Source organism: Phyllobates terribilis, unplaced genomic scaffold, assembly GCF_046119375.1.
Source record: "Phyllobates terribilis strain yellow unplaced genomic scaffold, ASM4611937v1 Scaffold_3__8_contigs__length_932513732, whole genome shotgun sequence".
NCBI lineage: Eukaryota > Metazoa > Chordata > Amphibia > Anura > Dendrobatidae > Phyllobates > Phyllobates terribilis.
This window is the reverse complement of record NW_027362763.1, coordinates 132,622,055-132,648,093: the sequence shown is the minus strand read 5'-3', so window position 1 is coordinate 132,648,093 and position 26,039 is coordinate 132,622,055.

Genomic DNA, 26,039 nt, shown 5'->3' with positions numbered 1-26,039 from the left:
GCAGCCAAAAGGGAAGTAAAATCCTGGCCACCTGGGAGGAAGACTGTCGCAGGGATACTAACCCGGCTGAAGGATACCTTTGATACCCGCACCTCAGCCGAGATTAAGCTTAGATTCTACGGGTGCAAGCAGCGAGCGCATGAGAGTATAAGGGACTATGCACTAAACCTACAAGAGGCCCTGAGGGCCATTAAGCAGACCGACCCTGATGAAGTGGGAAACGAGGACAGGCTGTTGACCGAACAATTTATAGAGGGACTATATTGTAATGCCCACCGAACCCAGTTGCGGGCGATGGCCTTACAGGATCCCCATCTGGGCTTTGCACAGTTCAAGGACAGAGCCATCCGGGTGCTCCGAGAACCGGCACCGGGTGGCGTTGTGACCCACAGGCGTCCAGCTATCACTTACCACCAGGAGGCGGCGCCCTTGTCGGCAGGGCCTGTGGGAGCTGATGCGCAGGCTTTGGACAATGACCCGGCTCCAGACCTACACCATCAGGTCCAAGAGCTAGCTAAGAGCGTTGCTGCGCTAACCCGAACTGTGCAGTCTTTACAGGTTTCCACCCCAGGGAAGATCCAGCTGGTATCCGGACCGGAGGACATCCCGTGGCGTCGACCAAGGAGGACCCCACCGGCCAGAGGAAGACCCAGTGACCGATACAGCGAAGACGGACGACCCATCTGCCGCCGCTGCAATCAACCCGGACATATGGCAAGGTACTGTTCTTTAAACGGGCACAACCTGGGGTAGAGGGCCAACCCCCAGGAAAAAGATCACCAGGCCCATCGAACTGGCGCGACAGATATGTGGGAGGACGTCCAGTCTTGCCTGTGGTACTGGATGGCATTCCCATGAGTGCCCTACTGGACACCGGGTCACAGGTCACCACCATCCCGTACGTGCTCTTTAAGCAGTACTGGAATGACTCGGATATTACACGCTACCCTGACGACGACTTGAGTATCATCGCCAGCAATGGCCAGCCCGTGCCACAGATCGGATTTAAAGAGGTGACCATCAAAATCGGTAGAGTCGAACTGGCAGCACAGGGACTGATCATTGTAGATATTGACAAACATGAGAGTCACCCAAAAATAACTCTAGGAACTAATGTAATTGAAAATTGTCTTGCAGAGGTGATTTTCCTTTTACAGCAGGTTGCCAAGAACGCCAGCTCCGGCGAGCAGCGGGTGCTCCAGAAAGAGATCCGGGCACTGATGCAACTGCAACAGGTGGAACTCTCCGGCGGTGAGATTGGTAGCGTAAGAATGTGTGACCCTTTTCCTATTGCCATGCCCCCAAAAAGTGAAATGATGATTTGGTGCCGGGCAGCTATTGGTCTGAGAGGTAGGGATTACCAGGCAATGGTAGAACCAGTTTACTCGGACAGTAGGCCCACCATTTTGACAGCACGGGGGGTGGTTGATGTACGCCATGGGAGGGTGCCCGTTCGCATAATAAATATCGGGGAGAGGGAAGTGTACCTGCCCCGGTATGCCACGCTAGCCAAATTATATACCATTAACCAAAATTCTATACAATCTGTGGAACCCTTGCCTCCATCTCACCCGGAGGAAGGTAACGGCTCTAAGAAAAACATGGAGGACTGGTGTCAGCAACTACATCTGGGTACTGACTCCACTCCCGCACACCAGAAACAAGGAGTGTATCGGGTGGTTCAAGAGTACGAGAGAGTGTTCTGTAAACACCCGTTAGACTTCGGGCGAGTCAAGGGGGTAGAACACCACATCCCCACGGGAGACCATCCTCCCATAAAGGAGAGGTATCGACCCGTACCCCCTGCCCACTACCAACACGCCAAGGGGATGCTTAGAGACATGAAGGAGGCTGGGGTGATCAGGGATAGCTGTAGCCCATGGGCAGCTCCACTAGTCTTAGTCAGAAAAAAAGACAACACCATGAGGATGTGTGTAGATTACCGGAAAATCAACCGTATCACACACAAGGATGCGTACCCCTTACCAAGGATAGAGGAGTCATTGGCTTCTTTAAGATCTGCTAACTTCTTCTCTACCTTGGATCTTACTAGCGGGTACTGGCAGGTTCCTGTAGCAGAGGCGGACCGGGAGAAGACCGCATTCACCACCCCGATGGGACTTAGCGAGTTCACCTGCATGCCGTTCGGACTCTGCAACGCACCAGGAACCTTCCAACGACTAATGGAGTGTTGTCTGGGCCACAGAAACTTCGAGACGGTCCTGTTGTACCTGGATGATGTCATCGTATATTCCAAGACGTATGAGGACCACCTGAAACACCTGGCGGAAGTGTTCGAAGCTCTGGCGAGTTACGGCCTAAAGGTGAAACCCTCCAAGTGTCACCTCCTGAAACCAAAGGTGCAGTACCTGGGACACGTGGTGAGCACTGACGGAGTGGCTCCTGACCCTGATAAGATCACCGCAATTAAGGAATGGCCAAGCCCCTCCAGCGTAAAAGAAGTGCGGCAGTTCCTCAGGTTGGTAGGCTACTACCGAAGGTTTATTCCCGGTTTCACCAAAAAGGCAGCACCTATGCAGGACCTCCTGATAGGCCAGTCCCGGAAGGCCAAGAACCAGAAGCCGCCCTTCAAATGGGAGGAGCTGGAAGAAGAGTCCTTCCGCCAGCTGAAGATGGCCCTCACGGGGGACGAAATCCTGGCGTACCCGGATTATAGCCAGCCCTTTATCCTCTACACCGACGCCAGTAACATCGGGCTAGGAGCCGTACTGTCCCAGATCCAGCAGGGGAAGGAACGAGTAATCGCCTACGCCAGCCGAAAGCTGCGACCCACCGAAAGGAACCCCGAGAATTACAGTTCATTTAAGCTAGAGTTCCTGGCCGTAGTATGGGCAGTCACCGAGCGCTTTAAGCATTACCTCGCTTCTTCCCGGTTCACCGTGTACACGGATAACAACCCGTTGACACACCTGGACACGTCAAGACTCGGTGCCCTGGAACAGAGGTGGAATGCCCGTCTGTCCAACTACGAGTTCACAATCAAATACCGGGCCGGACGCTCCAATACCAACGCGGACGCCCTGTCCAGGATGCCCAACCTGCCGGACGAAGGAGAAGATCCGGAGGGACTGGAAGAAGTTGAACTCCCTGCGTTCCACCGTCATGGGACTATCCAGTGTTCCCACCGGGTAAGGAGTAAGCAGGCTGCTACGTTGAACCCCTTACCTCACTACAACTGGGCGGAAACGCAAGACAGCGACCCTGCCGTCCGACTGGTGAAGGAGATGCTGACTCGCCCGGAAGCTTGCCTTGAACCAGACGCTCCGGAGGAAGCCAAACAACTATGGGCAGAGAAGAGTCGACTGTTCCTTTACAAGGGGAAGTTGTGCCGCAGAATGGTTAACTCCCGGACTCATGAACTACTCTGGCAAGTAGTGGTGCCACGAAGAGACGCAGCCATGGTGATGGAGGCATACCACGACGGAGCTGGACACTTTGGGTGGAAGAAGCTGGAGTTCCTGCTGCGCGAGCGATTCCACTGGGTAGGCATGAGGGGAACCATTGAGAAGTGGTGCAGAGACTGTGGCCCGTGCAACCTGAGAAGGAGGGACCGTGCCAGCCAGAAGACTCCCCTGCAGTCCATCGTCACCCGGCAACCGTTGGAACTGGTAGCCTTGGATCATGTAAAACTGACCCCAAGTAGAAGTGGCTACGTCTACGCGTTAACCATCGTGGATCATTACTCCCGGTTCTTGGTTGTCGTCCCCGTCAAGGACTTAACGGCTCAAACAGCAGCTAGAGCCTTCCAGCAGCACTTCTGCCGTCCACACGGGTACCCGGACCAAGTGCTGACGGACCAGGGACCTGCCTTTGAAGCAGAGGTCTTCCAGGAATTCTGCAATCTGTATGGCTGCCGGAAGATAAGGACGACACCCTACCATCCGCAAACTAATGGACTTTGTGAGAAAATGAACCAGGTGGTAATGGATCTTCTAAAAACGTTGCCCCTGGAAGAACGCAGTCTGTGGCCTGAGAAGTTGCCCGATCTGGTGGACCTATACAACCACATCCCGGTAGGTTCCACCAACTGTACCCCGGCTTACCTAATGAGGGCAAGACCTGGTAAGTTACCTGTTGACCTGGAAATGGGAGTCCTGACACCTGAGGACACTTCACCAGAAGCAGACTGGGACACAGAGAGGCAGCAGCAGTACCGGAGAGTACAGGAGAGCGTGGAGCGAAGTCTCTGTCAGGCTAGGGAAAGACAAGAGAAAACTTACAACCAGTATGCTCCCGCTGTTCCCCTGGTACCCGGAGAGCAGGTCTTGAAGAGGAAGAGACGGCTCCACAAGTTGGACGACCAGTGGGAGAAGGACCCGTACACCGTACTGCCCTCAAGCCACGAGAACCCGAAGGTTTGTACCATCAGTAAAGACGGAGGGGAAACCACAGCCATTGTATCCCGGGACCACCTGAAGAAGTGTCCCGAGCAACTGAGGAACCCTGAAGAGGAACAAGAAGACCATCGACCCGTAGAGGAAAGGGAAGATATGGTTAGTACTGTGCTCGGGGACTTCCCTCGGTCTTGGACTCAAGTCAATGGTGCAGTTGTGGTACCCGTACTCACCTTCCTCCAACCAGCATCCCAAGCACCTACGGAGCAACAGGTAGAGCTGGAAGAACAGCCGGTCCAGGAGGCAGAAGACCCCACACCCGCAGACCAGGAGGATCAACCCTCTGCTTGCAGTGAGCCTGCCATATCCCTAGTGAGCCAAAGAGCCGGTAGACAGCTGCCCAGTTTACCCTTGACAGCTCCTACACCCTGTAGTTCAGGGCTAGGCAGTCAGCTCCGTAGGTCCACTAGGGCCACTAGGGGCCAGTTACCCGCACGTTGGAGGATTTGAAGTGTATAAATTGTTTTATTTATGTTTACCTGTGTATTGTTGCTTGTGTATAATTTTGTGTTTCTAGTTATTTGTAGGAGTCCTTGGTGGATTTACCGGGAATCCCTTGTACATAGTTGGAGCGTAACCCAGGATGGACTAAAGACTGTTAAGGACTCGGGGCAGGACAAACCCCTACCTGGTTACGTCTCCCTGTTTTGGTGAAATGGACACCTTGCTTTTCTTCAAAGACTGCACCCGGTTACGGACATGCCGTGACCACCTTTATGTGTTTCTTCTTATTGTACTGTTATTGTTGTTATATCTTGTTATGTTTTTCTAAAAAAAATGTTTAGTCCCGGAGTACTAAATTTCACTAGGGGGGAATGTGGCACCCCAGGGGTCTGGTTTTCCACAGTAATGTAATGTTATGTCTGAGAGCAGGTGGGAGGTCCTTTGGTCAGGGATCCTGTGCATGCCACACCTCCTGCCCAGTCTTGGGAGGGGAAGAACTTCCCCTATATAAACCTAGGGCTGAGGCAGGGTTGGGGAGTAGAGAAGAAGTAGAGACGAGAAACAGTCATAGGAAGAAACAGCAGAAGCTCAGTGGGAGCAATACTACTACGAGTCAGGGGCTGGCAGCTGCAGAGCTCGCCCTGACTGAGAAGCTTTCTTACCGGACCCGGCGTCCGAGGCTGTGGGGACTAACTCTTACCCAGCAGCAGAAGCCGACCGGCAGGGGATTTCAGGTCCTCAGGCCCAGAAACCCGAAGGCACGGTCATACGCGTGGGACCAGCACCGCCATCGTGGAGCGGAAGCCATTAGAAGGCCCCGAGTCACCGGCCATACGGGTGAGCACCACACGGTACACTCAGGGACGTGGGCTACTTATATCCGCTTCTAGCAAGGTAGCCAGAAGAGTACAGTCAGTTTGGGAGGCCTACAACTCCGCCTGGCCAGGGGAGATCCCATCTGCTCAAGGACTGACCAGGCCCCGTTCGCTAGCAAGTACTCCGGGAGGGTCTATCGTTGTTACCAGTAAAGACCCTGAATTACACCGCACCGTCTCTGAGTGGTTCCTGCTACCCCCATCTTCCACGTCGGCTGCCCTGAGGCCATACCCCTCCCGTTGGGGGTTATACTATCACGCTGCACAATTCTACACCGGCCTCAGCGGTCTGCCCTGCAGCGGCAGCTCCATAGCTGCAAATCAACGGGTGGCGTAGTCGACACTCAAATAACATCTATCAAGACTGCCACACACTGAGTTTGACTCCCTGGGCACGGACCGGGTCCCCGCCACTCGGAGACTACAACCCTCATCTGATCCGGTTCCGGGTAAGCCCCCGTGCGCGAGACGCTGCGCGACACAGCAGGCCCAGGGGCGCGTCAGAAGCATCATAGTCGAGAAGATGGTAAGAGGTGTAATTTTTCTTCTAGTGGACAGAAGAGATTGTGGTCCCGATGAGAAATTGTGGGAGTCCATGAAGAGGTATCAGCTTCCTACTTCTCTGCTGAGAGTCCTCGCGGGCTTGAAGAAAAGAAGTAGCGTAAAGGTTGGGGTACTGTAATGCTTCTGCCGGCGCCCTTGCATGGTGTCCCCTTCTCCATCCATGCAAAGACGCTGGCTTATTCACCACCCCGGGCCTCGGTGTGGTCCCCTGTACGCTTGTGCTTTTGTCTCCTGAGTACTGTCTCTGCACCACGGTCCCCGGTGGTATCTAGTGCACACGCGCACTCCCCTGATCTTGAAGTGGCAGCGGGCGCATATGCTAAATGCTCTCAGTTTGTTGCTGAGAGGCATTTAGCATAAGTAGTACACCTGCAAGATGGCTCCCAGCCAATAGCTGGGAGACATCTTGCATAAAAGACTCCCTCTCCCCTAGGGAGTCGCCAATAAACAAGTTAAATCATTAGTTAGTAAGGTGTACTGCTAGTGAGTTGGGAGGTCCCCTGGTCCCAGTGTGGCAAGAGTCCTGTATCTGAATCCCTGGTCCGGGAGCGGCCAGTGCCTGAACCCTCGACCTCTGTTCCTGAAGCAGTCAGTTCCTGTACCCTCATCCCCTGATCCCAAAGTGGCCAGTGCCTGATCCCTTGCCCCCTGGTCTGGGAGCGGCAAGTGCCTATACCCTCGCTCCCTGGTCCCAGAACGACCAGAGCCTGTACCCTTGTCCCCTGGTCCCAGAGTGGCAAGTGCTTGTACCCTCGTAGCCGCCAGTGCCTGAACATTGTCCCCTTGTCTTGGTATAGACAGCCCTGTTCCCGAAGTCCCCTGGTCCTGGAGTGGCAGCATCTGAACATTCCCCTATCCAAGTCTCCATGTCAGTGATCCTGGACTGTATCTACTGAATCCCTATTCAGTGTCAGCTATCCTGACCCCTGGGGTCAGCAGCTACTGCCGTACATCACCCTGGAGTGGTATTTGGAAGCTATCTGACACACATGCCTTACCTGACCACTAGATGCTCCAGTGAACAGCAAGATAGCTGCTTAGTTATGCCCCTCGAATGAAGGCCCTGTCCGTGGTACAGTGGGTCCATTAATCCACATGTGCCAATGGGTGGCAAAACATAGAGCTTTTTGGTAAAGCACATCATTCTACTGTTTACCGAAAATGGATTAAGGCCTACAAAGAAAAGAATACAGTACTTACAGTCAAATATGGTATAGGTTTAAAGATGTTTTACAATTGTTTTTTTGCTGCCTTTGACATTGGGTGCCTTGGCTGTGTGCAAGGCATCATAAAATCTGAAGATTACTAAAAGATTTTAGGTCGCAATGTAGTGTCGAGTGTAAGAAAGTTGGGTTTGCGTCCTAGGTCCTAGGCAGGACAATAACCCCAAACATACTGTACTTCAAGAAGCACCCAGAAATGAATGGAAACAAAGCACTGTAGAGTAGTGATGAGCGAGCATGTTTGCTACTGCTCGGTGCTCGTCCGAGCATCTCACTGCTCGAGATGCTCGGCCGGCGAGTATTTCCGGGGTCGCTCGGGTCTCCTCCCTGCATGTTTGGCGTTCTTTAGAGAGCCAATAAACATGTAGGGATTGCCTGCCATTCACTGAAGTGTTGGTTGTGGCATTACAGTGATTGGCTGGCTGCACAGCGTGATCAGGACTATATCAAACCTGGCGCCGCCATGCTCGTCACAGTCACTCCGGAATCAGACAGTGTAGGGAGAGGTGCTGCTGAGCTAGGGAGAGATTTGCTTGTTTCTAGTTAGTGTAGGTGTACCAAACTATATGAGAGACACATATCCATCTCAACAAACAGTCCTTCTGAGGACTAAGCCATCTGCAGAGATATCAGGCAGGCAGTGTATATAGGCAGGCAGGCAGTGTATATAGGCAGGCAGGCAGGGTATATAGCAGACTGCAGTGCATAAGAGGCTCCATTCCAGTTCTATCTGCTGCTGCTGTTAGAAATTTCTTGAAATAGGCCCAGGTCTCAGGGGCCAGGAATAATTTCTTTTTGGATCTTAATCCTCATTATTTGCTTTAAAAGCAATCCAGAGAACACAGTTTTTCTGTTCCATTTGCTTGTTGGCACTGCAGAATACAGTCAGGTCATTTCCATATTACAGTGCTAAAAATCCAGCTATTTACAACTGTGTTTTCTCCGTCACATGGAGCAGATATACGTTTTCAGATAATCCTGGCTTTTCTGACCTCCATTAAAAATTTGTTTCAGTGTGTCAGTGAAGCAATTGACACCAGTTTTCTGTTCAAAATAGTTACCTACCGGCCAGGTATTTAAAACCTGTGGTTTGTCCGTCACACGGATCACTTATAAGTTCGCTCCAAATTCCGTCATTTTTAATGAGTGTGGAAGATATTGTCCTACATTTAAAATGGGCAAGGCACGTGGCAAGGGACGGGGAACTGGATTTGATGGTGATGATGGTGCTTGCAGAGGCCGAGGCCATGGGCAAGCTGAAATTGTGCCACAACAAATACCCACATTTTCTCGCTCGACCTTCCTGTCCCAATTAATAGGGGACTCCAAAATACCACTATTGAACAGAGAACAGTGTGAAAAGGTTATTGGTTGGATAGAAGATAATGCTTCCAGTCACTTAGCCACCACCACCTTGTCTTCCACACGGTCAAGTCTCCATAGCTGTGAGTCTGGACCGCATATTCCTCACCCTGAACCTCCTTCCTCCCACCATGCCGATTGCCCACAGACAACTGATCCCACACTTGGACACTCCGAAGAGCTGTTCACTTTTCCGTTTATCGATTCGGGCCTCTCATCCTGTCCACTTGAAGCGGAGCAAGAGGAGATCGCATGTAGCAATTCCCAAATATTTGAGCAGCCACGGTCACACGAAGGTGAGGGTGGGAAAGTGTCACAAGAGGTGGACAATGATAAGGCACAATTGCCAGAAAATCAGGAGGAGGACCAGAGTGCGGAAGTGGAAGACGAGGTGGTGATTGATATAGTACCTGACCCAACCTGAGAGGAGGACATGCAGAGCGAGGACTGCAGCACACAGGGGGAGGGAGGCAGAGCACCCCAACAGGCAGGAAGAAGCAGTGTGGTGGCGGCAGAAAGAAGGGAGGCAACAGTTCCCCGTAACACCAACATGAAGGAAGTTGCCAGTACAACTGTTAGGTCTTCCCAAGTCTGTTTTTTCTTAAAGACTCTGCCGATAACCCCAAAATGGCCATTTGCACCACCTGCCAGCCCAGCATCAGCAGGGGTGGCAAAATGACCAGCCTGACCACCATCAGCATGATCAGGCACATGGCAGCAAAGCACCCCACTTTGTGGGCCGAACCCCAGGGTCCAGGAACAGTGTCTGAGGGTGGCACCATTGCTTCTTCCGCTGTTGTGTATGCAAGCCAATCCTCTGTCCATGGTGCATGCGAAGATGCCTCCTGCCCTGCACCTGTCGATTTACACTCTCAAGTACCAGCATCAGGAAGCACGTCCACGTCCTTGTCCCGGCGCAGCATTCAGTTGTCCATAGCCCAGTCCATGGAAAGCAAACGCAAATACGCAGCCAACGCCCCACAGGCCACACTACTAAATTCCCACATTTCGCGACTGCTTGCACTCGAAATGTTGCCTTTTAGGCTCGTGGAGACGGAAGCATTCTGCAACCTGATGGCGACGGCCATCCCTCGGTACTCGGTCCCCAGCCGCCACTATTTCTCCCGGTGTGCCGTCCCCTCATTACACAAGCACGTGTCCCAAAACATTAGCCGTTCCCTCACCAATGCAGTTACCGGGAAAGTCCACCTAACCACGGACACATTGACAAATGCTTGTGGGCAGGGACGGTACATCTCGCTGACGGCACACTGGGTTAACATAGTGGAAGCTGGGACCCAGTCAGACCTTGGTACGGAGCACGTCCTCCCGATGCCAAGAATTGTGGGCCCTAGGTCAATCAGGTTTGCCCCCACAGTCTACAGATCCTGCACCTCATCCTCCTCAGCCTCCTACTCCTCTTCAGCCTCCATCTCCGAAATGACCACATCAGTCACAAGCTAGAAGCACTGCAGCACTGCCTCGGCCAAGCGGCAACAGGCTGTGCTGAAGCTAATATGCTTAGGTGACAAACCGCACACTGCTGAAGAGTTGTGGATAGCTCTGAAAAAGCAGACAGATCTGTGGCTCACACCGCTGAACCCACAGCCAGGCATGGTCGTGTGTGACAATGGCCGGAACCTGGTGGCGGCTCTGAGGCGAGGCGATCTCACACACGTTTCATGCCTGGGCCATGTGCTTAACCTTGTGGTTCAGTGGTTTCTCAAATCCTACCCGGAGCTGCCGGATCTGCTTGTTAAAGTACGCTGCCTGTGTGCCCATTTTAGAAAGTCACCTACAGCTTTTGCCGCCCTTGCCGTGTTTCAGCAGCGTTTGCAGCTTCCGGCTCACAGACTGGTATGTGAGGTCCCCATGTGTTGGAACTTTACACTGCAGATGTTGGGAAGGATTTGGGAGTAGAAGAGGGCAGTTGTTGAGTACCAGCATCAACAAGGCCGTCGGTATTCAGTTCAGACTCCACACATAAGTCTTCAGGAGTGGACATGGATGTCAGACATATGTACCATCCTCAAAATCTTTGAGGACTCCACCAAGATGGTGAGCAGCGATGACGCCATAATTAGAGTCACCATCCCGCTTCTCTGTCTTCTGAAACACTCTGTGATCACAATCAAAGAGGATGCATTGCAGGCAGAGCAAGGAACATACAGGGTGATTACACACAGCCCTGCCTCATCTCATCCCAACGTGGATTGGGTGACAATGAGGAAGAGGAGGAGGAGGAAGAACAGAAGCTAGTTTCATGTGCTATAGACGGTACTACCTGCACAACTGTCATACCGTCTGTTCAGCATAGATGGCCAGAGGACAGAGAGGAGGAAAAGGGGGAAAGCAAGGTCAGCCTTGCCTGTTAGCAGTCTGGCACGCATGGCTGAGTTTGAACTCTATGTTATAAACTTCTGTGAAGCACCTGGGGGTTCAGGGTGCTCACCACATATATAGATAAGTTCCCTAAGGGGTCTAGCTTCCAAAATGGGGTCACTTGTGGGGGGTTTCCACTGTTTAGGCACATCAGGGGCTCCCCAAACGCAGCATGGCGTCCGCTAATTATTCAAGAAAATGTTACATTCAAAAAGTCAAATGGCGCTCCTTCCCTTCTGAACCCTGCCGTGCGCCCAAACAGTGGTTTTCCCCCACTTATTGGGTATTGGCTTACTCAGGTGAAATTGCACAACAAATTGCATGGTGCAATTTCTCCTGTTACCCTTGTGAAAATGCAAAACTAGGGGCTGAAATACATTTTTGTTGAAAAAATGTGAAAATTTTATTTTTAGGGTTCAATATTATAAACTTCTGTAACGCACCTGGGGGTTCAAGGTGCTCACCACACATCTAGACAAGTTCTCTAGGGGGTCTAGTTTCCAAAATGGTATCACTTGTTGGGGTTTCCACTGTTTAGGCACATCAGGGGCTCCCCAAACGCAGCATGGTGTCCTCTAATTATTCAAGCAAATTTTACATTCAAAAAGTCAAATGGCGCTCCTTCCCTTCGAGCCCTGCCGTGCGCCCAAACAGTGTTTCTTCCTCACATATGGGGTATCTACACGCTCAGGGGAAATTGCACAACAAATTTTGTGGTCCATTTTATCCTGTTACCCCTGCAAAAATAAAAAAAACTGGGTCTAAATTAACATTATTGTGAAAAAAGTTAAATGTTCATGTTCATTTTTTTCTTCCACATTCGAAAAATTCCTGTGAAGCACCTGAAAGGTTAATACACTTCTTGAATGTGGTTTTGAGCACCTTGAGGGGTGCAGTTTTTAGAATGTTGTCAGTTTTGGGTATTTTCTGTCATAAAGGCCCCTCAAAGTCATGTCAAATGTGATGTGGTCTCTAAAAAAAATTGTTTTTTAAATTTTGTTTTAAAAATGAGAAATCGCTGGTCAACTTTTAACCCTTATAGCGCTCTATTAAAAAAAAAATTTTGGTTCCAAAATTGTGCTGATGTAAAGTAGACATGTTGGAAATGTTATTTATTAACTATTTTGTGTAACATATCTCTCTGATTTAAGGGCATAAAATTAAAATTTTGAAAATTACGAAATTTTCTAAATTTTCACCAAATTTCAGATTTTTTCACAAATAAACACAAGTGATATCAAAGAAATTTTACCACTATCATGAAGTACAATATGTCACAAAAAAACTATCTCAGAATTAGCGGGATCCGTTGAAGCGTTCCAGAGTAATTACCTCATAAAGTGACAGTGGTCAGAATTGTAAAAATTGGCCTGGTAATTAAAGTGCAAACCTCCCTAGGGGGTTAAGGGGTTAAATTCTTAGTGGGGTTTTTCCTAAATTTGGTCAGCCGTTGGACTCACAGCATACTCTATAACTGTATAGCAGACCCTCTCCTTTCTAATGGGAACATGTTTTACTTGATACTGTGGCCTGCTCTATGTGTCTTTAAATTGTTAGTGGGGTTTTTCCCAAATTTTGGCAGCCCTTGCAGTCACAGCATGGGCGTTACCACTATAGGAGACCCACACCTTTATAATGGGAACATTTTTTTTACTGAGACCCTCCTCTAAGTCTCTTTAAAGGGGTATTGGGTTGTGTCCGAATTTTTGGCAGCCCTTGCAGTCACTGCATACGCAATAACAGTATAGGAGACCCGCTCGTTAATTATGGGAGCAACAAAGCCGGCTCATGGCTCTCTAACAATAGCAAGGGCCGACTACTGGCCTTTTAAGAATAGTACGGGCTGCCAGATGGCCCTATAAAAATAGGCTTTGTGATTTTCAGAGTCCCTCCATCATAAATGAAACAGGATGTGTCTGATGATGCGTCACACACCACATGGCCAGATAAGGTTGTAAAATGTTAAAATGACATTTCCCGGTGAATGCATTTGTCTTAAAAAATGTAAAAAAAAAACAGTAGGATCTTTCTTTAGTATAAAAAACAAAGTCTCCAATGTAACCTCAATGTAATCACATTGTTCAGCTCCTGCACCTCCTCCTCAATCTCCGAAATGACCAAATCAGTCACAAGCTGAAAGCACTGCAGCACTGCCTTGGCCAAGCGGCAACAGGCTGTGCTGAAGATAACGTGCTTAATGCTTAGGTGACAATCCACCCAGCGCTGCAGAGTTGTTGAAAGCTGTAACACAGCAGCCTGATCTTTGGCTCTCACTGCTGAACATACAGCCAGGCATGGTCGTGTGTGACAATGGGCGGAACCTGGTGATGGAGAAATGACAGCCGGAGTAGATACGGTTTCTGGTCTCTAAAACTGAACTTGTGTTTCTCCCCTCTACTATCCCAACTCTACCTAACATCGAAATTACCTTGGAGGGTTCAACCATAACTCCCAAGCAGCTCACCCGCTGTCTTGGGGTCATATTCGATACAAATTTTTCCTTTACTCCCCATATCCGATCACTCACTCGTTCTTGTCATCTGCATCTTAAAAACATCTCCAGAATCTGACCTTTTCTCACCTTTGAAACTGCTAAAACTCTGACTGTCGCTCTTATTCACTCTCGTCTGGACTACTGCAACTCTCTTCTGATCGGTCTCCTTCTTACCAAACTTTCTCCTCACCAATCCATCCTGAATGCGACAGCCAGGGTCATATTTCTGTCCAGCCACTTCACTGATGCCTCCAGCTTGTGCCAGTCTTTACACTGGTTGCCCATCCGCTACAGGGTCCAATGTAAACTCATCGCTCTCACCCACAAAGCTCTCCACAGTTCTGCACCACCTTATATCTCCTCTCTCATCTCTGTGTATTGCCCTACACGTGCCCTCCATTCTAAAAATGACCTAAGACTAACATCCCCTATAATCCAAACCTTGCACCTCCGTCTCCAAAACTTCTCTCGTGCTGCGCCAGTTCTCTGGAATGCACTACCCCAGGCGATCCGACTGATGCCTAGCCCCCATGTCTTCAAGCGCGCTCTAAAAATCCATAACTTTAAACAAGCCTACCACCTTAACTACTCAGTAAATTAACTTTCCCCTGTTCTCTCCTTCTAAATATTATTCAGAATCTGTCTCCACAACCTCCATGCACAAGACAACTGCACTCGGTACTTGAGTATTGCACTTAAACATACTGGCTGATGACCCGATCATGCAGCCTTTATATGAAAATCCCTATTTATTATAATTGCCAGACCTGAAATAACAAGCACTTTTCACCTATTGTGTCCCCCCGATTTCCTTGTACAAATATATCTGTTTAAACTGTCTTAAATTGTATTGAATTTATTGTCTGTATATGCCCCCGCTTAATTTTAAAGTGCTGCGGAATATGTTGGCTCTATATAAATAAAAATAATTATTATTATAAAAAAATATTATTATTCCCTTTTAGCCAGTCCTCTCACCGAGCTAAAGAATATGGCTGTCGTGAAATATAACTCCCACTGAGAAGCAGTTTCAGATTGAAAAACATTGTGCTCACCTTTCTCCCCCGCTCAAGAGCCCCATAGCAGTTGCAAAGTGAGCGCTATCATGAACTCTCCTGATGTAGAAGCCAGGGCACACCGTACAACCCTGCTGAGAAGCAGTCCTGGCCAAGAAAAGTGAGTGGGGAGGTTCCCGGACACTCTATGGCTGTTTTTTTACTGAGTTGGAAACCCACGCAAACACGGGGAGAACTTACAAAGTCCTTGCAGATGTTGACTTTGCTGGGATTTGAGCTCAGGATCCCAGCGCTGCAAGGCTTCAGTGCTAACCACTGATCCATTGTGCAGCCGTTCACCCTCTATTATCTAACAGACTGGAGAAACTTGCACCAACTGCCACTCTATCTACAGCTCCTTTGTGAGAAACTAATGTATTTGGGCAACCACTCAGTCTACCAAATTAAATTCCTGCGAAGGAAATTGGGGATGGCTTCGCTACTGGTACTGGGGGCAGTGCTAATACCATGACGTCGTACCATAGTTTACTGGAAATATTCCAGGCTGGTAGGAGGCAATCAAATTCACACAGAAAAGTACCAGCAGTAATGTTCAGGGACCCGCTCTTGTAGATGGAGGAGACAACACCGGGAGAAATAGTGACGGCTGGGGACCGAATATGAACACGGGGCATGAGGCATGAGGTTGTGAAAAGCTTCCGCCTCCACAAGCCTAAAAGGCCACATTTCAAGTGCAAGCAGATGCCCAGAAATCTGGCAGTTTACTACTGCGGCCTGTGGGTGGCTGGCTGCATACTTGCACTTGCATTCCAAGTAACAGAAAACTAAGCAGATGGTGGCCTCTATCATCATCATGGCCTCATCTCGGCACTATGAACTCTCCTGAAGGAGAAGCCAGGGCCCACCGGAGGAGTCTCCGGTTTTCTGGTGCGTCCGTCCAACCCTACCGTGAAGCAGCCCTGGCTAAGGAAATTATGGGAGGCATGAGGTTATGAAAAGCTTCTGCCTCCATGAGCCTAAAAGGCCACATTTCAAGTGAAAGCAGGTTTAGAGGACCACCTGGGAGAAATGACAGCTGGGTACATATAGTTTCCCAAGTCCTTTCACCAAGGTAAAGAATATGGCTGTGGTGAAATACAACTCAGCAAAAAAAGCTGTGGACTGGCTCCGTACCGTCCCTGGCCACATTCACCTGTCCACGTGTTTGTGGTTAGGCGGTCCTTCCCAGTAAGTGAACTGGGGAGGGCACGGGTATTGTTGTGGGACTCATGCTTGTGGAAGGCGGAGACGATACCGGGAGAAATAGTGGCGGCTGGGGTCCGAGTATGGACACCCGGCCGCCGTCGGCATGAGGTTATGAAAAGCTTCCGCCTCCACGAGCCTAAAAGGCCCCATTTCAAGTGAAATCAGCTTTAGAGGACTTCCTGGGAGAAATGACAGCTGGGTAGATATGGTTTCCCAAGTCCTTTCACCAAGCTAAAGAATATGGCTGTGGTGAAATACAACTCAGCAAAAAAAGCTGTGGACTGGCTCCGTACCATCCCTGGCCACATTCACCTGTCCACGTGTTTGTGATTAGGCGGTCCTTCCCTGTAAGTCAACTGGGGAAGGCACGGGTAATGTTGTGGGACCCGTGCTTGTGGAAGGCGGAGACGATACCAGGAGAAATAGTGGCGGCTGGGGTCCGAGTACGGACACCTGGCCTCCTCCGGCATGAGGTTATAAAAGCTTTTGCCTCCACGAGCCTAAAAAGTCAAATTTCAAGTGAAATCAGCTTTAGGGGACTTCCTGGGAGAAATGACAGCTGGGTAGATATGGTTTCCCAAGTCATTTCACCAAGCTAAAGAATATGACTGTGGTGAAATACAACTCAGCAAAAAAAGCTGTGGACTGGCTCCGTAAAGTCCCTGGCCACATTCACCTGTCCACATGTTTATGGTTAGGCGGTCCTTCCCAGTAAGTGCACTGGGGAGGGCACGGGTAATGTTGTGGGACCCATGCTTGTGGAAGGCAGAGACGACACCGGGACAAATAGTGGCGGCTGGGGACCGAGTATGGATACCAGGTCGCCGTCGCCATAAGATTGTGGACAGCTTCTACCTCCACAAGCCTAAAAGGCCACATTTCAAGTGCAAGCAGCTGTCAAAAATTTGGCAGTATAGTATTGCAGCCTGTGGGTGGGTGTGTGGCTGGCTGCATACTTGCGCTTGCATTCCAAGGAATGGGTTAGGGACAACTGAACGCTGCACTGGAACAAGGACATGGATGGTGATTGTTGCAAGTCTGCAACGACAGGTGCATGGCAGGAGGCATCTTCGCATGCCCCAAGGATCACTTGTGATGGGCATACTAATAGGGAGTGACCTGGGAGTCAGAGATGCTTCCAGGGGTCTTCCCCATGCTGTTCCCATGTCTTTTGAGCACTGTATGCATGTGTCTGATGATGTATCACACACCACATGGCCAGATAAGGTTGTAAAATGTTAAAATGGCATTTCCCAGTGAATGCATTTGTCTTTATTGAAAGCAATGCAAAAGTGTAAAAACACATCAAAAACGCTACGTGTGAACATAGCCCAAGGTGTGGAGGAATATTTTTGGTTTTAGTTATTTATTTTGCCTTATACACAAGTCATTACCCTGGAAAGGATGTTCCTTAACATATTTCCCAGGAAAATCCATTTTGGTTTCGTTTTTGTATGTTTTATTGTGAGTCCGTAAAAGTGGCGTAATACTCTGACAACGTTGTTGACAGCCGTGACCTAGGAGTCAGAAATGCTTCCAGGGGTCTTCCCCATTCTGTTCCATTGTCATTTGAGCACTGTTCCCATTGATTTGGGCAATTTTTAGGCCCTCTGCAGACCGCCAGGGGGAGTCGCCTGTAAAATGATTGAGTTTCCCTTAGACTTACATGGGGCTCGTTGCTCGGGTCGAGCACCGAAGTATTCCAATTTGCTCGACCCGAGCAACGAGTACCCGAGCACTTTAGTGCTTGCTCATCACTATTAGTGATTTGACTCTGCGATGGAAGTTCACTTTCAGACAGTGACCCAAAGCATACTGCAAAAGCAACACTTGAGTGGTTTAAGGGGAAACATGTAAATGTTTTGCAGTGGCCCAGTCAAAGCCCAGACCTTAATACAATTGAGAATCTGTGGTCAGACTTGATGATTGCTGTTCACAAGAGGAAACCATCTAACTTGAAGGAGCTGAATAAGTTTTGCCTTGAGGAATGGGCAAAAATCCCAGTGGCAAGATGTGGAAAGCTCATAGAGACTTATCCAAAGTGAGTTGCAGCTGTTGTTGCCGCAACGTTCCCATAGACTTACATTGGGCTCGCTGCTCAGGTCGAGCACCCGAGTACTCCAATTTGCTTGACCCGAGCAACGAGTCCCCGAGCATTTTATTGCTCGTTCATCACTAGTGTAGAGTTCTAAAGTGGCCATGAGTGAGTCTAGATCTAAATCAAATCGAACAACTATAGAAAGATCTTAAAATTGCTATTGGGAGAAGGCGCACATCAAATATGAGAGACATGGAGCAATTTGCAAGAGAAGAGTAGTCCAAAGTTCCAGTTGAGAGGTGATGGTTATAGGAAGCAATTGTTTACAGATATTTATTCCTAAGGGTGTGCAACCAAATATTAAATTGAGGGTGCCAACAATTTTATCCTGCCCATTTTTGGGTTTTTGTGTGAAATTATGTGCAATTTGCTTTTTTCTAATTTTTTGTGTTGTTCCAATACACACAAAATAAATAAACATGTGTATAACAAAACATGTATAATTGCAATAATTTTCTGGGAGAAATACTTAATTTTCTGGAACAATTTCAAGGGTGCCAACACTTTCGGCCATGACAGTACATAGAAGAATAACAAAAATGGCAAAAATAAATAATTGATCATTCATAATGGTAGATTATATCTTTTTTGTATTGCATATTTTGAATTTTTTGTTATTCATCTATTTATATTTTTTAATTACCTGCTTGTTTGATCTTTCTGTGATTGGTTTCCTCACATCATGACAGGATGTGACATAGAACACTGATCCTTTCACTTCTATTTTCATGCAATGACTAAAAACTCCATCTGAAACGCCTTTCCCCTCTTCTGTGCGGTGTTGTATATCTGTGGCTATTTTTAATTTTTTTTTTTCATAAAAAAGTGTTTTGGGATTTTATCAGAATATCTTGGAAGCTGGATTTCCTCCTTTCTTCTCATCGTTCCTCGTTGCACTACGAGTAGTGTTGAGCCACCCCCGTAGTGTTCGAGTTCGGTTCGGTTCGTCGAACACCCGTGTGTTCGCCGAACTGTTCGTCGAACTGTTCGTCGAACACCGTTAAAACCAATGGCAGGCAAACAAAAACACATAGAAACACATAGAAAACACCTTCAAAGGTGTCCAAAAGCTGACAAACTGCTCAGAAGACACAACTAACACATGGAAAAGTGACAAGTACATATAGTCATGCGAAAAGAAAAGAGGTGGAGGAGTAAAAGGAGGGGGAGACACAGATATAGGCATGTCATGCCCTTCTAAAATCCAAAAAGTGAGAAGCCGACACGTTCAGTCCGCTCCTGCCCGTGCCACCTCCGTGTCGCCGGGTTTGTGCCAGAGCCGCGGTGAACCCTGACGGCCAGCCCCCCTCTCCCAATACTGGTGCCTGTCCGCTGGTGGGTCGAGCGAGCCCCCCTGTGGTGGAGGCAGCTCTAAGCTTTTTAATTTAAATTGTCTCTCTAATTTGAATGAATACACTTTAAATCCATTTACAAGGATCTATTGGAGGGCAAGTCTCATGCCAGCAGCCGCGTAATTCCAGCTCCAGTAGCGTCCACTAAAGCTGCTGCAGGTAAAAAGCTTTTATAAGGATCAAGCTCGGCTGTCCACCGCAAGGCATCCTACTGCCAGTCCCAGCCCCTATGCCTTGGGGTGCCTCCTGATGCTCTTCACTGAGTATCCCGTGGTCCCGAAGCATTTCCTTTGAAAAAATTAAGTGTCCAAACTACAGGTGGTGTAGCTTGCTTAACAGCCGGGATAATCTGCTGACTAGCAGACACTGCTACTAGGCACAAAGTATTTCCTGGGCTAGATGCAGTTAAAAATTTGTAATTAGATACTCTCATTGGATGCTGAGAAAGCATTCCATAGAGTCTCCTGGCACACCATATATGATTCTCTTAAAAAGCTTGGGGTAGGGGTCTAGGGGACCCTTTTATAGCCAAAATCACGGCCCTGTATCACAATACGTCACCTAGGCTGAAGATAAATGGAACTGTAGCACCCTGAGGGCTCGGTTGCTACAGAGGTATTGCACCTCACCCAGAGGTGTGATATCTCACTCTCAGGTAAGGATGTAGTGTGGATCAGGACCCCGACACCTGCATGCATTACACCACTTTGCCGTGGGGCAGGGCGACCAATATGCCTCTGAGATGGGCACAACAGTCCCTGTCCCTGGCTGGAGTGGGGGGAGGGAACACTGAGGAAGGGGAACCCTGTAGTGCAGGAGCAGGGAGGAAGCAGTTCCTGGGTGCATTGAGAAGGGAGTATAAAAGGTGGGCACCATCTTAGTTCAGTGCAGAGAAGTCTGAGCAGAAGTGGCAGGGAGCAGGGGCTCTGCATGAGCTCTGCTCCGGAGGAGGGCCTAGTAACAGAGGCCCAGGCCTGGAAGAGGGAGAAGGAAGGAAGAGGAGCGGAGAAGGCTCCAGGAACGAGGAATGAAGGGATCTCAGGGGTGCGGACGGGCAAGTCGCCACCGCACGCCCGAATCCACCTGCGTGGAGGGGTCAGGCCAAAGGGGGAGACCGGTCCCCGAAACTAGTGGAGGCAGGAAACGACCCTCAGCTTGAAACCGGAGGCTGTGACATTTTATGTGGCGCAGCCCCTCGCTACACCCGCTAGGAAGGCACCACATAGGGTCAGGGAAACTGGAGCCAAGTTTACCAAGAGGAGGCCCGAGGAAGCCGGACAAAAGGGTTGGTAAGAAAGGCCAGACAAAGGACACACAAAGGGGGTCCTGTGAAGCGCTCCAAAGTTATCTGGGAGTTGTCTGAGCCCCTCACCTGGTGAGCACAGTACGACGTGGGCAGCCGTTACCTGCAGACGTGGTCTGGATAATAAGAACTGTGAGTAAAGGCCCTGGACTGCATCACTGACTCCGTGTCGTTACTGCTGCTGCCCTGCACCATCACCCCCATCCTCTGCATACACTGCCCTGAGGCTATACTCCTCCCGTGGGGAGTTATGCTACGCTCTGCTGCACCCACAACACCAGCCTCAGCGGTCTGCCCTGCAGCGGCGGTTCACTCTGACCGCAATCCACGGGTGGCGTAGTCGGACATTTACACATCAAAACCACATAAATAGTTCCGCCACTGGTTTGACCACCCTGAGTCACGGAACCGGGTCGCCGCCACGAAGACTACAACCACCAGCATCCACCAAAAAGGGTCCGGCTCCGGGTGTCCCAAGACCCAGGGGGTACATCAGAACATTTTCATCACCTTTCACAATCACCAATGGGACAAGGCAGGGATGTCCTCTGTCCCCTCTCTTATACATCCTAGTGACGGAGCACCTGCTCTCATCAATTCGCCATAACCCCAATATTAGGTGGATTGAGGTGGGAGGCACCGAGTACAAGTGCTCACTATTTGCTGATGATGTCCTAGTATATATCACTCAATCACATATATCCATCCATGCTGTTATGGCAGAAATAGATCACTTTGTTACATGGTCAAATTTTAAAATCAATGCAGCGAAGTCTGAGGCCCTCGATGTCTCCCTCCCCAAATCCATATAGGATTCCATCCAGTCCAACTTTCCCTTTGCCTGGCCCTCACAGGGTATCAAATACTTAGGAATTCCTATTCATAGAGACCTCTCCCATCTATGTTATCTTAATTTTGGGCCCTTTATTGAACAACTCCATACAGACCACGGTTGGCAAGTTAGAACTGTAAGATTCACTACGTGAACCACTGGTGTTTTGTGGAAAAGCACATGTACACTGTGTTCCAAATTATTATGCAAAAAGTGTTTAGGAGTGATAAGGGAAGAATTTGTTTGTTTGTCAGTTAAACTCATTGATGGTGATGTGTGTCAGGGCTCTTTATATCACTGTAAGCAATTGCAGACACCTGTGCTAATTAGTTTGGCAGGTGTGTCCAATGAAAGGCAAGACTACTTAAGAAGGCTGTCTCACATTATTAAGCAGCCTACATTTTCTGCCAAAATGGGAAAGAAAAAGGATGTGTCGGCTGCTGAGAAGCAACAAATTGTGGAGTGTTTAGGTCAAGGCATGACTACAATCAACATTGTGCGATGATCAGGATGAAGTGTCTTGGCAATCAAGAAGTATGTAGCTGATTCACAGTACACACGTGTGCGTGCTGATAAGGGCAAATTGAGGACTCTTTCCTACAGGCAATTACGTCAGGTTAAAAGAGCAGCGGCAAAAAAGCCTTGTCATAGCAGCAGACAAGTTTTTAAAGCTGCTGGTGCCTCCAACGTCCCCCGAGCAACAAGATGCAGGGTCCTTCAGAGGTTTGCAGCTGTGCGTACGCCATCCTGTCGACCTCCTCTATCCACTTCACACAAGCAGAAACGGCTCCAGTGGGCCAAACATTACATGAAGACTGATTTCAAAACTGTTTTGTTCATGGATGAGTGCCGTGCAGCGCTCGATGGTCCAGATGGATGGAGTGGAGGATGGCTGGTTGATGGACACCCCACGCAAACACGGCTACAGCGCCAACAAGGAGGAGGTGGAGTAATGTTTTGGGCTGGAATCATGGGGAGAGAGATTGTCGGCCCCTTTAGGATCCCTGAAGGCGCTAAAGATGAACTCCATAATGTATGTGGATTTTCTCAAACAGCACTTCCTGCCATGGTTCAAGAAGAAGAACCGTGTATTTCACAGCAAGATCATTTTTTTTGCATGATAATGCACCATCTCATGCTGCACATAAAACATCTGCATCTCTGGCTGATATGGGCATAAAAGGGGACAAACTTATGGTGTGACCCCCATGCTCCCCTGACCTCTACCCAATTCAGAACCTCTGGAGCATCATCAAAAGGAGTGTCTATGATGGCGGGAGGCAGTTCACATCTAAGCAACAGCTCTGGGAGGGTATTCTGTCCTCATGCAAAACAATTTAAGCAGAAACCATCCAAAACCTGACAAATTCAATGGACGAGAGAGTTCAGAAGCTCCTTTCGAACAAGGGGTCCCATGTGAAAATTTAACATCACCTAGAATAAAGTTTTGAGTTGAAAACTGTTTGATTTCAGTTTCTAATAACCTGCTAATGCTTATAATTTCAAAAATGACCATTTTTTTGGTCTTTATTAAAATGAAAAGGTTGATCGAAAAGTTTGGAGGATCTAAGAGTGTGGCAATCCAGTAGTCATGATTACTTCGAATTCTGACAATATGAGGGTCATGTTGCAGGTAGTGCAGCAAGAAGGCACTTATGTGTCTTGCGCATCTCGGAGCCCCAAAATTATTTTCCGGGCTAGATGCAGCTAAAAATTATTATTGATTTTAAATCTGGTGGAGCTTAGTATAGATGGCCTAATAGGATCAGTGCTGCACACTGCTACAAAGCCAAAATTATTTTCCAGTCAAGATACAGATAAACATGATTAGTAATTTTAAATCTGGTGGAGCTCATTATAGATGGCCTAATAGAATCAGTGCTGCACACTGCTACAAAGCCCAAATTATTTTCCAGCCAAGATACAGATAAACATGATTAGTAATTTGAAAGCTTAAAACGGTTGGTAGGGTGATTTTAACCAATCATCAAGCTTTTACTCTCCCCAGGATGACACAGGAGTAGAAAAGTCGTTTCTGATCCATGATTTGTTCATCTTTATGAACGTGAGTCTGTCTACATTATCAGTGGAGAGCCACGTGCGCGTATCTGTCAGCACACCGCCAGCAGCGCTGAACACACGTTCAGACAGAACGCTGGCTGCGGGGCATGACAAGATCTCCAAGGCATAAGTGGCTAGCTCCGGCCATTTATCCAGATTGGAAGCCCAAAAAGAGCAAGGGTCCAGTGACACAGTCATGGCTTCAATGTTTACTTGGAGATACTCCTGTACCATCGTCTCTAGGCGTTGACTATGTGTCAGACTTCTTGTCTCCTGTGGCCTTGCAAAGGATGGGCTAAAAAAGTGGTGAAATGATTCCGCAAAATTGATGTTACCAGCAGATACTGTGGTTCTGTTACGGTTTGAGTGCTGAACACTTGACGGTCCCACGGTTGGCAAGTTGGAACTGTGAGATTCACTACGTGCACCACTGGTGTTTTGTGGAAAAGCACATGTAAGATTCTGCAACAGTCTCTGCTGATACTCCTGCATGCGTGCATCCGTTTCTATGGCAGGAATAATTTCTGCAAATTTACTTTTGTACCGGGGATCTAACAGTGTGGCAACCCAGTAGTCAGGATTATTTCTAATTCTCACAATTCAAGGGTCATGTTGCAGGTAGTGCAGCAAGAAGGCACTCATGTGTGTTGCGCATCCAGGAGCACCAAGTCCCTGTTGTGTTGGTGGCGAGGTAACAATCATGCTTCCTTCCTCTGTCCTCTCCCCCCAACCTCGCACAACAGAAATGTGATCAAGGTCTCCCTCATCTGATGAGTCTTCCATCAGTTCGTCCTCCACTTCTTCCTGGGCTCCTGCACCTTCCTCACTAGTTTGGCTGCTACCATGCGCCCTGGTAAAACCATCTCCCCCACCCTCACATGCCTGCCGCCTTGGTGCTGCCGACCGTCTGGACCTTGCAGATATTAGCCCTTCCGCATACAACTCCTCCTCCTCTACTTCCTCCACCTCCTCTTGTGCCACCACCTGACTCCGAATTCTGTTTAACATGTGCTCCAGCATGTAAATCACCGGAATAGTCATGCTGATAATGGCATCGTCAGCACTAAACATCTTCGTCGCCATTTCAAAACTGTGCAGAAGGGTGCATAGGTCCCTGATCTGAGACCACTCCTCCAGCGTGATTTGCCCCACCTCTGGATCTCGTTGGCCCAGGCTATACATCAGAACGTATTGCACCAGGGCTTGTCGGTGCTGCCACAGTCGCTGCAACATGTGCAGAGTTGAATTCCACCGGGTAGGCACATCGCATTTTAGCCGGTGAAGTGGCAGGCCCAACGACTTCTGTAGAGATGTAAGTCGCTGAGCTGCGGGATGCGAACGGCGGAAGTGAGCACACAGCGACCGTGCCCTCTGCAGAAGGCCATCTAGTCTGGGATAGTGGGCTAAAAATTGCTGGACAACCAGGTTCAACACGTGAGCCATACAAGGCACGTGTGTGACATTGCCCCGGCGAAGGGCCGCACCCAGGTTTGCAGCATTGTCGCACACGGCCTTCCCTGGTTTCAGGTCCAGTGGAGACAACCATTCATGAAATTGGTTCTCCAGAGCTGACCACAACTCCTCAGCTGTGTGACTCACATTTCCCAGACATTTCAAAGTAAAAACCGCCTGATGACGTTGAGCCCTACTGCCAGCATAGTAAGGAGGTGTGCAGGATCACTTCTGCGCAGTTAGAAAGCTTGTGGCATGACCAGACAGGCTTTGGGTGCAGGTGGAAGACCGAGAGGAGGTTGAGGAGGCAGAAGCAGTGGAGGAACTTTGACATAAAGAGGATTGATGCACAACTCGTGGGGACAGCAAGACTTGGACAGCAGCCCCTTGTCCTGCTGTCACCATAGTTACCCAGTGCCCAGTCAGCGACATGTAACGCCCCTGTCCAGTGTCTGTGGTGAAATGCACCCTGTCACACACAGAGTTTCTCAAAGAAGCGGTGATGTTGTGTGCGACATGCTGGTGGAGCGCAGGCACACCTTTCTTTGAGAAGTAGTGCCGACTGGGCATCTGGTACTGGGGCACTGCGACGGACATAAGGTCTCGAAAATCCTCTGTGTCCACCAGGCGGAAAGGCAGCATTTCTGTAGCCAAGAGCTTGCAGATGGTGAAATTCAACCTCTTAGCTTTCTCATGGCTAGGAGGAAATGGTCTTTTACTTGTCCACATCTGAGGGACCGAGGGCTGGCTATTGTGCTTAGACGGGGTTGATAAGGGTGTCCCCAGCAAACTGCCGGTCTGTGAGGAAGATGCAGGCGGACATGTTAGGTTGCCTTGATCCAAAGGTGGTGCTATCGATGTCGGACAGCGCTCAACACCAGCTGGTGTTACCACCTACAAAGAAAATGATGACCTGCCAAT